Raw genomic sequence first — 15,783 nt, 5'->3', positions numbered from 1 at the left:
AAGTCCCCCACCAGACTCCGATACTCCTCCTCTCTGTCACCCCTAATACACCCAACGATGGCTGTGTCATCGGCGTACTTCTGTAGATGACATAGCTCAGAGTTGTAGCAAAAGTCTGAGGTGTACAGGGTGAAGAGAAGAGGGGCCAGCACTGTACCCTGGGGGGCTCCAGTGCTGCTGACCACAGTGTCAGACGTGATGTCCTTCAGCCTGACGTACTGTGGCCTGTCAGTGAGGTAATCATCAATCCAGTCCACCAGATAGGGTTCCACTCCCATCCTGTTCAGTTTGTTGTGAAGCATAGGGGGCTGGATGGTGTTAAAGGCACTGGAGAAGTCCAAGAAGAGAATCCTCACTGTGCCGCTTCCCTTATCCAGATGGGAGTGGACTCGGTGTAGCATGTAGAGGATGGCATCCTCCACACCAACATCTGGCTGGTACGCGAACTGCAGGCGGTCCTGGGTTTGTTGTACCTGGGGTCTGAGGAGGTTGAGGAAGAGCCGCTCCAACGTCTTCATCAGGTGTGAAGTGAGTGCCACCGGTCGGAAGTCATTCAGCTCGCTGGTCCTGTTCTTCTTCGGAACCGGAACGATGCAGGATGTCTTCCAGATCGTGGGCACTCTCCCTAGCCGCAGGCTAAGGTTGAAGATCCGTTGTAGCGGCTCTCCCAGTTCTGCAGCGCAGGTCTTCAGCAGTCTCGGACACACTTTGTCTGGGCCTGCTGCTTTCCTGGGCTGGAGCTTCCTCAGCTGTCCTCTGACCTGGTATATGGTGATGTGAGGCGGGGATTGTGTTGAGGTGGGGGGGGAGGAGGGTGATGTTGTGGTGTCTGGGGGGAGGTGTGTAGAGGGAAGAAGGTGAGATGGCTGTGGTGAGGGTGGGGTTGGTGGTGGTGGCGATGGTGGTGGTGGTGGTGGGGGGGACGAGGGCTGGTTGAACCTGTTGAAGAAGTAATTCAGCTCGTTCGCCCTCTCCGTTGTCTGCATTGTCCCCCCTGTAGCTCTGGTCTTTGTGTTGTGACCTGTGATGGTCCTCACACCTTCCCAGACCTCCCTCATGTTGTTCTCCCTCAGCTTCTGCTCCACCTTTCTCCTATAGCTGTCCTTAGCTTCTCTCACACAGTGTTTCACCTCCTTCTGTGCTGCCTTCATGGCCTCCCTGTCCCTGCTCCTGAAGGCAGCCTTCTTCTTGTTGAAGACAGCCTTGACTTCCCGCGTTACCCATGGCTTGTTATTAGGGTAGCAGCGGACAGTCCTGACAGGGGAGACCACGTCTGCGCAGAAGTTGAGGTACTCCGTCAGACAGTGTGTCATCCCCTCTATGTCCTCACCATGCGGGTCGATCAACACATCCCATACTTTGGTGTCGAAACAGCCTCTCAGGGCACTTTCCATTTCAGGGGACCACCTCCTGATGGTGTGAGTTGTCACCGGCTGTCTTTGGACCAGGGGGATGTACAGTGGCTGTAGGTGAGTGATATGAAGCTGATTGTAAAACCTACAATAAATATCACTTAATTTAAATTATTATTGTAACAAATTCTTATTATAATCATGTAAACAAACAAAATTCCTGTTCCATCTGTATTAAGATACTTTAGGGGCTTAGACAATGCAAAGGTTATTCAGTATTACATGTATTACTATTTATTGTAATTTTTAATATATTATTGTCTTCAACCATTACCTAATAGGAATTCATAAACTATTCCAAAATGTTAAGTCTGGTAGACAGTGCAAACATTTTCTGAAATAAAAGTGAAATACGTGAGGATGGATTTGTATTGCCTTTCCAGGGACAAGCAAAAGAAAGGGCTTTTCTTGGAACTATCGCCCAACAGCTGAAGGATAATCCCAACATCCTTCTGCCAGAAGCGGTCAGTGTACGGATCAATAGTTAGTTATTTCAGTCTCTCAAGACAGACGAGTGGCGTCTTTTTCTTTAGACGTTCTCAAAAAGATAACCTGATATGGGTTTCAAACATAAAACAGGGTTACACAAAATAGACAGTCTAATGACATCGGCAGTTTGTTGTCTTTGAAATATTAAAATGTAAATATTATGTCTGTTAAATCTGTTAATTCCCTTCAAGAAATTGTCACCTAACTATAGCAACGCTTTCCTTTTGCCCCTAGGAAGTGTCAGGCGCTAACTCTAACTCGCCCAAAGCGGTGAGCAGTGAAGGTGACGCAGATACAGGCAGTGTGATCCTGGACATCTCTGAGGGTCTGGTTTCTTCCCTCGTAGAACCCAACCAGGACGGAACCAACAAGACGCTCCAAACTGCAGTAGTAGGTATGAAACATGCCACCAAGGCATTAGAGCCTAGAGTTCCTAGTCCCTAGGTTGTTGGAAGTAGGAACTAGGATTGAGGCTATAGGAACTATGGTAAGGCTTGCTGGATCACAATCAACTTGTTTATTGCCTTTTGTCCCTGTACATTTTCCTATAGATTTGAGTGTACAGACCTTCAGTCTTGGAAGCAATGAGGGAGAAAGTAAGGTCCTTTTGGTCAAAGGAATCAGCATGGAGGTCAACCTCGAGGCTCTGGCTCAAGACAACAATGGTGAGGAATAATGACCCCCTCAGCTGGCTTGGTGGAAGAACTGAATTTGACCATCAACCTTATTTAGCTTGTGGGCATCTTGTTTTTTTTGGGGCAAACATCTGGTCTATTTGAGGACCATAAAATTGTGCCAAAATGCATTCAAGTGGGGAAACAAAAAAAATAATGGGTTAAGTTGTGATCAGTTGAAGTGGTAGGTGTGACGTAGGTGTGAAGTGTGGAGAACATGCAGCAGTAGAATACGGCCAAAAAGTATAAATATTAAGCTACCTTTATAATGAAATATAACTGACCCTTTTTTGCAGGATCGGCAGCAGCTGCAGTCCTCACCCTCCGCGACATTGATAGGCTTCTCATTCCCGGCTTCTTCAAGACCGAGAACAAGACTGAGATGAACTCGGACATCATCACCGCCTTCCTACCCAAAACCAAGCACTCCAACCTCTCCCAACCCGTAAACTCCAGCACAAGAAGGTGAACCGTCATACAGAATGCGCTTCAACTCATCCACCCAACCCTCTGTACCTCCATCCATGTATCCACACCTCCATCCATCCATTCAAAATATTTTACCTCCATCCATCATCATCCATGAAGCGATATCAGTTCTTTACTGTTTGCTTTTTTGTTTTTTTGCATCCTCAGAAATCGGAGGCTGGCCTGGTGACCTGTGTGTACTGGGAAGGGAAAGACCAGACGGCCGTGAAGGTGGATGCCTCCGCGGACGAGGAGGCAGAGGCCAGCCGCTGGTCGGTAAAGGGATGTTGGGTGACGTACTCCGATGAGAACTACACCATTTGCAGCTGTTCCCACCTCTCCACCTTCGCTCTCATCCTGCAGATCGGAGACGTACGTACCAAGCAGCCCACCCTGAGGCAGGTCGACTGCTCAATGTGTCGTCTGTGTTCTCTGTGGACGCCGTCTTTTCCTCTTCTAGCTAACTGATGTGTCTTTTCAACAAGAGAGCAATAGGAGCAAGAATGACAGGGGTCCATGCCTGCCTGGTTTGATGCAGAAACTGTTCCAATGTTGTGACACATACAATACAAAACAGGTCGCTAATACAACAAATGGTTTTACAGTTGAGATCTCACTCATTAAAGTCAGAGAGAAAGTTTGTCAAAGCCCAGCCTGTAGGCCACACCTGCACAGATTAACCACATCAGCACTTATGCAAACAACTCCTCCCAGACCTGCCACACTGGCAAGAGAGACAGATTTCTGTCAGATATACTTTGGTAAAAATAGTGAATAATTGCTAAAGAAAACAATCCAAACCAATCTCAATTTGCCCCTGCAATCCCTCCAGACCAAATGTTGTTAGTGTTGTTTCATGGCCAATTACAAGCGGTGATGATTTTACAGACAAACCATTCACATTATCTTTTCTTGTTCCTCAACAGCCTCCTCCAGCGAACCCCTTCCTGGAGTGGCTGAACAGAGTGTGTGTGACCATCGGCCTGTTCTTCTTTGCGCTGGCTATCGTGACCTTCCTCCTGTGCAGCTGGCATGCCAAGATCAACAACACAGCCCGTCTGCACCTCTGCATCAGCCTCGCCTCCTCCCACTTCCTGATGCTCTGGATGGACCGATACGTTGAGGCTATGGTGTTTGTTCACACAGTAGGGGAACAGATCCACCGCCTGGGTGGATATATGCTCTCCCCATCGTACCCTGAAGGCAACTTAGTGTTGATTGAGAGGGATGAAATTCTTATCTTTTGAGGTATTGCCTTGTTAGGGTTATGTTTTACAAGGGGCCTGACCAAATGTTTCATAATCACAAATGCAAGCCATGGTCCAGACTTTTTTTCTGTTTCTTCTACTTTCTAAATTTTGTAACCAGTTGCAACTAGCAAGGCCATAGAAGGATAGGCCATGTAAGGAAAGGTAGTAAGAAGGTAGGCCCTAGAATATTAGGTTGTAGAAAGGTAGGCCATGTAAGGATGTAGGGAGGATATAGAGCATAGAGGAGGGTCGGTTAAATACCTTGAACCTGGTGTCTCTGTAGGTGGCTTGTAAAGTCATGGCCGGCGTGCTCCACTTCCTGATTCTGGCCAGTTTCTCCTGGATGCTCCTGGAGGCCCTGCAGCTCTTCCTGCTGGTCCGGAGACTTTCCAAGGTCCAGGTCATCCAGAGGGACGGCCTCCCTACACCAGTGCTGTACCTGATTGGCTATGGCGCACTGTTTGTGATTCTTGGCTTGTCTACCGCGGTGTTCTCTGATGGATATTGCACCACAGACTCACAGGTGTGAGTAGCACTGCCAGTAACCCACACACGTGACCATGTGTATCTATATGTACGTATATGAAGTACACACACTTTGTTCTTATAACTGTTTAGGTGGTGGCTATCCGCAGAACACAGCTTCAACTTGGCTCTGACAGGGCCTGTTGTCGTTCTCCTTGGTGTGATTACATTGACTTTATTTGTAGTTGTCAGGTGAAGGTTTAGCCAACATGTTGAATAGATGTTGGCCAACGATCTAAGTGTGTGTTTGGTGGGGCGGTGTGCCAGCATGAGAGGTCCTCTGCTTCTCTGTGCCCATTCCAGGATCTCCTAGAGATAATGCTGTCGCCTGACATATGGGCTCCTCTAAAATGTGCCTTTGTGTCGTTGAGGATGAACTTGGTGATATGCCACCCTGGTGTTCCTGAGACCCACCCTGGCCAGCATGAAGACTGACGTGTCACAGTCCAAGGACACCAGGTTCAACCAGACTCTGTTCTCTCTGTCTGTCCGTCTGTCTGTCGTTACGTTAACTGGAACTATTCCAGCCAATGAGGGTGCAGCAACGTTGTTGGTCCAGATGGGTCGCCCTGTCCCTGATCCACTTTGCTGTGCGTCTCTTGACAACTCTGCAGGTTGATCGTAATCAAGATCCTGGCCCAGTCCGTCATCCTGGGTTGCACTTGGGTGTGACTGCACCCTCACTTGCCCAAACCTGTTGCCCTTATGTTGCGTCCTACTCCGAGCCACCAGGGGGGCGTAACATAAATTGGGGGCTCGTCCGGTCTGTACCAGGCCAACCTCTTCTTCGAGGTGTTCTTCATACTGCTCAACTCCCAGCGGGGCACCTTCCTCTTCATCGTGCACTGTCTGCTCAACAAGGAGGTGGGTCCAAATCAGGAACACTTGTGATGGTTCATCTTTATACAGGACAGTAAAAACAGAACAATGCTCATCCAAATAGTATTTATGTTTGGGTTATAATTAGCAGTTAAACATTAAACATTAAACATTAGTATTAATATTAAGTCAGTCAAGCATTATGAGTGAAAACAAATATTGAAAATACACAATTGTTGACACACTTTAACATGTGTCATTCAGTTTTTATTATTAATTATTATGTTTTGTTGTTGTACCTCCAAGGTAAGGGGAGAGTACATCAAATGGCGGTCCTGCACGTTCGGGAGACGCTGGAAACGCTACAGCAGCAGTATGTGGAATAAACTCACTCAATTATATACATATTTACACATTACAAAATCAAGGATATGTACCAAATGTCATGATTGTCATGATTATTGTACATATTTTGTGTCTTGAGCAATACATTCCACCATCAAAACATAGTAGGTTATGTTATGTTGAAAAAATGTAAAATAATTATATTATTAAAAATTATGTTATATATTAATTCTATTATGTTGTGATAATCACAACAAACATCCTGTTCCCCCATTTTAGAGAGACTTTCATTCCGGTTCAGACAAAATGGACGCCACTGAGGAACAAGAAAATAAGTAATGGCAAGAAGAGAAGAGCTAAGAGGAAAGCAATGGATGTAAACAAAGTCTCCATAAAACATGTAAACCACTGAGAAAAAACAGTTACTTGTCTCTTTTGTCGGTCCTTTTCTCATAACAATGGATTACATTTCTTAACACCAGTAACATTCTTAACACACATTACCCTAACTAAGTTGCCTAGTAACGGGGACGCTGGCGAGTCTAATGCCGCTCTGTATGGCTTGTTTTTATTCAGTATTTCCAATATTTCTCACGATTGCATTGAACATTTTGTCGTTTTTTTTTGGTCTTTAGTAGTTTAGCTAAGTTTACTTGTTATATATAGTCACTTTTCGCTATTGTCAGTGCGCCCGTTTTCTTTATTTTTACGTGTTTTATACGTGAGGTCGTACGTTGGTGGACGCTGTTGCCTTTTGAACGCTGTTGCTGCTGCTGCTCACCGGAACGTCATTCTGAACATTATTTTTTCGCGATTTTCTTTTTCTTTCTAGTCTTTTAACTTTTTAATCAGTTTTCTTTTGCTTACTTTCAACACCTTCTGTCTGAAACCCTTCTGGACCTCGGATCGGACTACAAAGTTAAGTTAAGTAACTGCGTCAGTTTTCTTTATTTATTTATTTATTTCTGAACGTTAAACGTCTGCGTGTTTTGTTTTGTGTTTTGTGCGTGGAGTCGTGCAGCTGTTGGTGGATGACACCTGCTGGCCGGCTAGACTGCTGTTAACCCCCGGCGCCGTCCAACTGGCTTCCCCGTCTCCAGCGTAGCTACAACCGGCTTGCTCCACTCCTCTGCCTCCGCCGTGCTCGCTCTGTGGCTTCACCATAATCGCCTGGATCTACCGCTGGCTTCTTCCGACTTCACAACCTGTGGATTTTAACCTGTTCCTCTGGATTGCGCTATGTTTGACTCTCACGTAACGAGCGCATCTCTGCCGCTCCGTTACTCGGTAACGGAGATGTTACGTCTACGGATCTTCTCAAGGACCCAACCACCTCAGCTTGCATCCCCCCAGGACATTCTCAAACGACCAAAATACATCCACCGAGGCTCTGGACGGAATTTTCAGTACACTCACACCAGCAACAAAAACATCCGCTCCTTCTGGTCCACTGGGCCCCGCCCCCCTCCTCGCACAGCCCGTACGGTCAGTCCCGTCAATCACAGTGTACTGTTCCCTCTGCTCAAAGCAACCTGCTACACTCCACTCACCTGTCTGAAACTCTGTCTGCTGAACACCAGATCCCTCAGTAATAAGGCCCTTTTGATAAATGACTTTATTGTTGACCAGAGCCTAGACATTCTCTGCCTCACTGAGACCTGGCAACAACCAAATGACTTCTCCCATCTAAATGAAGCAGTCCCACCAGGTTTTTCTTTTATTAGTAAACCCCGGGTTAATGGGAGGGGGGGTGGCCTCGCTCTCCTCCATCGTGATAACATCAAAGTCACCACTGTCACAGTCCCCCTTCATTCCTCCTTTGAATGTCTAGCTGTAAAACTCTCAGGCCCCAAACCCACTATCATTGTCACCATTTACAGACCGCCAAAACCCTCCGCCGTTTTCCTCAATGAATTCTCATCACTACTTACATCTGTATGTGCAATGTCCCCCACTGTTATCCTCCTTGGTGATTTCAACATCCACATTGACAACCCATCCTGTACTTTTGCTAATGACTTCACATCACTTCTGGACTGTCTTGGCATCACACAACATGTCAACCTCCCAACCCATAACAAAGGTCACATTCTGGATTTAATCTGCTGCACTGACATCACTCCCACTAACCTTGATGTCATTGATTTCCCCATCTCCGACCACAAAGCTGTACTTTTTGACATTCATATCCAACTACACAAAAGCAAGGAACAACGGACCATCTCCTTCAGAAACATCAAACTTATCAACACCACAGACCTCTCCACCATGATCAGCTCCTACCCCAACCCTCCCCCAGCTTCCTCCCTGACTGACCTGGTGACTCATGTTACGGCTGCCGTCTAATGTGCATTTGAAGTTCCATGATTCTGTATGCAAATCCAGCTGGGGGTTTTCCTTTCCGATGATTGGTCCCCTCCCTACTTCCTGGATCCCATCGAAGCTACCAAGCACGAGTCTTCAATCAAGCCAGCTGCATAAATAGCGTGTGTGTCCACAGTTCGGGGCGGCTGTGAACCAGTGATCAGTCCGCCTCTTTGTTGCTGCCTACCATTTGTGGTGGCTTAGGAAATGGGAGTTTTGATGTCGTTGTATTGCCTGGCTGTGAATTGAGTGGTTTCAGCCAGTGCCTTTTGTTAACCCTGTGTAGTTTTCTTTTGTTGTAATTCTGTGTGCATGTGCACTCTTCTCACTTGATTAAATCCCCGAATTTGACCTGAATCTGTCCATGGTTTCCCATCCTTTTCATTTAACATCCCAATCACGTGTTGCGGCTCTTAAAACTAGCCGGGTCGTAACATAAATGGGGGCTCGTCCGGGATCGTTAAATGAGAACCATGGCAGAGAAGTTTAATTTCGATGCATTTGTTGAACATCCTACGGTTGTACAAGTGTATAATGGTAGGAAGGATGATTTAGTGGAGATAGCCATCCACTTCAACATTCCCGTTATCAGGTCCATGCTTAAAAAAGAAATTAGAGAACGAGTGATTAGTGGATTGGTGGAACAGGGTGTGATTACTATGACTGAGCAGTTGGAGTCCGTGTCTCTTCCCCGTTCCTCAGCAGGAGCAGCGAGTGATCCAAGTGCTGAGACGCCCTCAGACTCGGGGAAAGCCTACCAGGCAGGTGAGCGAGGGAAGACCCCGTTTACTATGCCTAAGTATGATCTTTCCCCACCTAGCGGTACTGGCAGTACTGGGGCACGGCTTAAAGTCCGTCTGGCTCGGCTGCAACTGGAAGCTCATGAGCGGGAGATGCAAGCCCAGCTCCAGCTTAAGCTGGAAATAAGAAAAGCTGAAATTCAGGCTGAGACGGCAGTGAGGCTGAGACAGCTCGAGCTTGAGGCTTCTGAAACAGGGCGGAGTGCTCATAGAGGCTTAGCTATGTCGCCACCTTCCACCACCTCCACCAGTTCACCTAAAGTGGTGTTTGACATTCGTAAGCATGTGGCTTTAGTACCTGTGTTTCGGGATAGTGAAGTTGACTCCTATTTCAATGTGTTTGAGAGAATAGCTGCTGCTTTACAATGGCCACCTGAAATATGGACGCTTCTACTTCAGTGTAAAATGCATGGTAAAGCACAGGATGCTATGGGCGCACTCCCTGTTGAAGATAGTTTAAATTATGCAACTGTTAAGACGGCTATCCTACGAGCATACGAACTTGTCCCCGAAGCATACCGACAGAAGTTCCGCGGTCACAAGAAAACTTCTGCTCAGACCTATGTTGAGTTTGCCCGTGAGAAGGGAACGCTATTTGATAAATGGTGTGCAACATGTAAAGTTAGTGATTTCAATGCGTTGAGAGAGCTGATCTTGGTAGAGGACTTTAAGCGGTGTTTGTCTGAGCATATTGTTGTGTACCTGAATGAGCAGAAAGCAGGAGTACTTTCTGCTGCCGCTGTACTGGCTGATGAGTACGTGTTAACTCATAAATTTGCTTTTTCTGCTGTGTCACACTCCCCTCCTCCTAGATCATCTAACCCACGTGGGTCGCAAGAGGAAAGGGAATGTTATTACTGCCACCAAGTTGGCCATGTCATTGCAAATTGCTCGACACTAGAACGTAGAGAACAGCCCTCACGCTCCTTTCAAGCAAAAGGGGTAGGACTGATTAAAGCAGATCATGGGGTGAACACTAACTCATCTGATCAGAAAATTGATGACTGTTTTAAGCCATTCGTATTTGATGCATTTGTGTCACTGTCTGGTGAGGCAGCTGATAGACACTCCATACGGATCTTGCGAGATACTGCTTGCGCTCAATCTGTTATTCTGGCATCAGCGCTTCCTTTTTCTGATAACTCTGCTTGCCATTACCAATCAGTTCTTAGAGGGGTTGAAATGTGTTGCGTACCACGGCCAGTGCACCGCATCCATATTCAGTCCACTCTCGTTACTGGATTCTTCCCAGTAGCAGTTTGTACTGAACTGCCAATCCCCGGTATCGTACTCCTGATGGGGAACGATATCGCAGGAGGTAAGGTAACTCCCACGCTAGAAGTTCTAGATCAACCCCAGCGTGATGGGAACCAATCATCAGATCAGACACCTCCGAATGTATTTCCAGCCTGCGCTGTAACTCGTGCTCGCTCCCATGAGATTAGCCCAGATGATCGTGAAGTTTCGTTGTCTGACAGTTTATTCATGTCAGTTCTCTCAGGTGACAAAGAGGAGAAAGGGGCTGAGAGTTTCTTATTGCCTGTTCAGGGGGAGCCTCCTGCTCCTGCCTTAGTAGCTGAACCGTCGGATATTAAAGTTGCTGCTCTCATTGTGACAGAACCTGTGGGTGCTCTTTACGGAGATGACCCACCGTTGCGCGTTCCTACACATCAGCCGGTCCGACTTCCAAATTCGGAGATGCTTGCAAACCTGTCAAGCTGTTTTCAGCATTTAACTGCTGGACAGCAAAGTGATCTGGAGGTGCTGATTGGCCGGTACAAGACTTCAACCTCGACATCCAACATAAAAAGGGATCTGAAAATGGGGTCGCTGATGTTTTGTCTAGGCGCTAGAGATGTGTGTTAGCTATGTTTATGCATGAAACCTTAACGCCAAGCCGCAAGGGCTTGTAATTTAAGGGGGGGAGTGTTACGGCTGCCGTCTAATGTGCATTTGAAGTTCCATGATTCTGTATGCAAATCCTGCTGGGGGTTTTCCGTTCCGATGATTGGTCCCCTCCCTACTTCCTGGATCCCATCGAAGCTACCAAGCACGAGTCTTCAATCAAGCCAGCTGCATAAATAGCGTGTGTGTCCGCAGTTCGGGGCGGCTGTGAACCAGTGATCAGTCCGCCTCTTTGTTGCTGCCTACCATTTGTGGTGGCTTAGGAAATGGGAGTTTTGATGTCGTTGTATTGCCTGGCTGTGAATTGAGTGGTTTCAGCCAGTGCCTTTTGTTAACCCTGTGTAGTTTTCTTTTGTTGTAATTCTGTGTGCATGTGCACTCTTCCCACGTGATTAAATCCCCGAATTTGACCTGAATCTGTCCATGGTTTCCCATCCTTTTCATTTAACATCCCAATCACGTGTTGCGGCTCTTAAAACTAGCCGGGTCGTAACACTCACTACAATAACTGCCTCTCCTCCTCCCTCACCACCCTGGCCCCCCTGAAAACCCGTTCAGTCTCATTCACCCACACTGCTCCCTGGTTCACTCCTCATCTGCGCCAGCTCAAAGCCACTGGTCGTCGACTGGAGCGACTCTACAAAAAGACTCAACTCACTGTACACCGCCAAATGTATTCGGACCACCTCCATCACTACAAGAATGCCCTCACTACTGCCAAAACCTCATACTACTCCAACCTCATCAACACTGGTACAGGCAACAGCAGAGTCCTCTTCTCAACAGTCAGCCACTTACTTCAGCCTCCTAAATCTCTCCCTCCAGACATTTCCACCACCCAATGCACTGCGTTCCTTGACTTCTTCAGCTCTAAAATCAACACCATTCACCAACAACTGGCCTCATCTCGCACCCCCTCTGATGACCCACCCTGGATGATCACCTCTGGCCAACCTCTCATCAGCTCCCTCTCTGACTTCACCCTAGTAACAGAACAGACCGTTTCAGAACTCATCCGCAAAGCCAAAACCACCACCTGTCAGCTCGATCCTCTTCCCACCTCCCTTGTCAAAGCATGTCTTCCGTCCATCTCCCCCATGATCACCAACATAATTAACTCCTCCCTCACTACTGGTACTGTACCCCCCACTCTCAAGCTGGCTGCCATCACTCCCATCCTGAAAAAACCTGGTGCTGACCCAACTGACCTTAACCATTACCGGCCCATCTCCAATCTCCCTTTCATCTCCAAAACACTTGAAAGGGTGGTTGCCGCACAACTACAGTCCCACCTCGACACTAACAATCTCCACGAACCGTTCCAATCTGGCTTCCGTCCAAAACACAGCACTGAAACAGCCCTAGTCAAAATCACCAACGACCTCCTCCTTGCAGCCGACTCTGGATTACTCACCATTCTCATCCTCCTCGATCTCAGCGCAGCATTCGACACCATCTCCCACCCTCTGCTCCTGGACCGCCTAGCTGGTATTGGGATCACTGGTGCTGCACTCTCCTGGTTTACATCCTACCTCACCGGCCGTCAACAATTTGTTCAACTAAGCAACCACAAGTCTGGGTGTTCAGGTGTCTCACTGGGTGTCCCCCAGGGGTCAGTCTTGGGTCCACTCCTCTTCACCACTTACCTCCTCCCGCTGGGCACACTCCTCCGTCACCATGGGGTCCATTTTCACTGCTACGCTGACGACACACAGGTCTACATCTCCACCAAACCCACCGCTGCCATCCCCCCCACTTCCCTCATCACGTGCCTGGAAGAGATCCGGAGCTGGTTGAGCAGGAACTTCCTGAAACTCAATGGAAACAAGACCGAGGCCCTGCTCATCGGATCCAAATCCACCCTCACTAAATCACAACACACCCCAGCTCCACTCATAATTATCGATGGATTCCCAGTACCCTTCTCCTCCAAAGTCAAGAGCCTCGGCGTCATCCTGGACAACACCCTCTCATTCGCACCCCATATTCACAACATCACCCGGACTGCATTCTTCCACCTCCGCAACATCGCCAGACTCCGCCCATCACTGACCCAATCCAGCACTGAAATCCTAGTTCACTCATTTGTCACATCACGCATAGACTACTGCAACGCCCTCCTCACCGGACTCCCCACCAAACTCATCAACAGACTGCAGATCATTCAGAACTCAGCCGCCCGGATCATCACCCGCACCAAATCATCTGACCACATCACCCCTGTCCTCATTCAACTTCACTGGCTCCCAGTACACTACCGCATCCAATACAAAACCCTACTCCTCACCTACAAAGCTCTCCACAACCTAGCCCCCAGTTATCTCTGCGACCTCCTCCAAGAATACACTCCCTCCCGCTCCCTCCGCTCAACCTCTGCTGGACTACTATGTATCCCCACATCACGACTCACTTCAATGGGTGCCCGGTCATTCAGCTGTTCAGCACCCAGGCTCTGGAACTCCCTCCCCCCACACATAAAACAGTCAGACACCATTACAACCTTCAAGTCACAACTCAAAACTCACCTGTTCAAACTCGCACACAACGTCTAACTGATCACTGTTTTGATTGTTTTTTTGTTTTGTTTTGTCTTGTTTTTGTTTTATTTATTTCTTATTGCTTGTTTATTTATTTATTTATTTATTTTTTCCACAATGTCTTGTTTTTTTTTAAATATGTATGATGACTATATGCTCTGTAAGGTGACCTTGGGTGTTTTGAAAGGCGCCTCTAAATTAAATGTATTATTATTATTATTAACAATAGTTGTTTTTGATAAGTAAGTAATGAGTAATGACAACAAAATCACTTTACTGTTGAGCCAAGACGTTCTATGTACATCAACTCAGGATGATCCCACATGGATCGCTCACCTTGATAGCCTGTTCTGGAGGAACAGCCTTAGAGATGTCAGATAACATGATGCTAGCAGGGATCATGTAGTCCAGTCAATCAGAGTGAACATTTCATTAGTATAGGCCTTTATCACAGGTACAGTCCCAAAAGGCTCAACAGGCCGTATATTTATGACGACCCCTGACCCCTTGAAAAACTCCCTTAATCAGGGATGAAGAAATCTTGAGAAGGAGTCAGTGGGGGATCCCTCCTTCCAGGGATGATCAGTAGTGCAACTGATCATCCCTGGAACTGATCATGCATACATAAAGTCTAAGTATGCATGATTGACATCCATACATTCACTGTGCTGGATGGAGGGCTCTCACCAGATGAAGGTCTCAGAGGAGGTCCCCTTGCAGAACCTCCTCCATGCCCCGCCCCCTCTCTGGCCCCCATCAAGGGGAGATCAAAGCGCTGGAGACGGAGCAGAGAGCGGCGGGAACCAAAGCTCCGGTGGGCTCCGGTGGGCTCCGGTGGGCTGCAGCACAGGACCTCAGCAGGTTCCATGGACTGGGACATCCCGTGAAACCTAGTGGGTGAACGCTCGGCAGCCCGTCCACTACCAGCCTGTGTCTTTACATGGGAAATGAACAGAATGAGTCAGAACTGTGTATTTATCACTGTTTTCTACTATTGTACTGCAAGGTAGTCAAAAATAAATCTGCCTTCATGTACTGGTTCACCTTTGTGTCCTTTCAATAGACACAGGAGCAGGCACTTGGTTAACTGCTACCATCTGATGTTCTAGTATGTATTTCTGCTCTTCTTCCATGGCCTTCACATGGCTACATTGATAACCTTCACTGCATCTTTCTCCTGTTTTCTGCATGTTATGTTTCCAGATTAGCTTTAATTTGACCATCCTCTTCCTCGCTCTGTATTCTTTGCTTCACCTTCTATGCATCTGGTTCTAAACAACACTTTACGACTGCTGCCTCTTGACGAGCAATCTGCTCTTTAGCTTCTGCTTCTAGATGCTGCATTTCTAATTGTTCCCTTTCTTGTTCTTGTAACACTTTCACAACAGCTCTATTGAAGCGCCAGAACCCGATTGTGTGGTATCTCAGAAAAACAGAGCCTGCTTCCGGACAATCTTCTCCTTCTTCTAGAATCCCTCTGTATAGTCGACTTGAGGCTCCGGATTCAATGAACCTAAAAATCTCTACAAAGCGATCCACCCTGATGCTTGCCCTAGTCTGGAGTTGAGACTTCTCATAGTTCAGCATAGACTCCAGAAAGGCTCCTGACATCACCATTGATATCATTAAGCAGGTCATCAGATAAAGACTCCTGACATCACCAATGATATCATTAGGCAGGTCATCAGACAAAGACTCATGACATCACCAATGATATCATTAAGCAGGTCATCAGAAAAAGGCTCTGCTTGTGATAATGGCCGCTGAGAAGATTTAACTTGTGTTCTCCCCGTTTTTTGTAAACATAGGTAAATCTTTGGTGGAGCGTTTTAATATTTTGGACCTATGTTTTTCTATCCGAGTTCCGGTTCTTTGAGTTTGTCTTCGCCGTTGCGCTGCCTCTTGCTGGGCTAAAGCACCCCTCCCTCGACCTTCATTCCCAAGACCTCCCCGGTCTTGGGAATTTGCACCCCTAACACACTTTACCTGTATTGTAGGCTTAATTGCCTCTGGCATTTTTTAATTTCTGCTTTAAATTTACTGAATTCTGTAAAGAGAGAATGATCATTAAATTAACTTTGAACACTGTGATGGAAAATCTACATGTTGTTACGTTTTTTGGTCTATCTATGAACTTACTATTTTGTGTGATGCATATATTGCCTGCCTTCTTCTCTCCTTGTGGGTAATCTAAA

The 15,783-nt window shown here is 47.1% G+C and overlaps 1 pseudogene; it reads left to right on the top strand.

Annotated features, from left to right (window-relative positions):
* Nucleotides 1-2,526: 2,526 nt before the first annotated feature.
* Nucleotides 2,527-15,783, top strand: part of LOC130402113 (adhesion G protein-coupled receptor E3-like) — a 34,586-nt pseudogene continuing 21,329 nt past the window's right edge.

Source organism: Gadus chalcogrammus, chromosome 2 (assembly GCF_026213295.1).
Source record: "Gadus chalcogrammus isolate NIFS_2021 chromosome 2, NIFS_Gcha_1.0, whole genome shotgun sequence".
NCBI classification, from domain to species: Eukaryota; Metazoa; Chordata; class Actinopteri; order Gadiformes; family Gadidae; genus Gadus; species Gadus chalcogrammus.
Note: the sequence above shows the minus strand (reverse complement) of the source record. Positions and strands in the feature narration are given on the sequence as shown.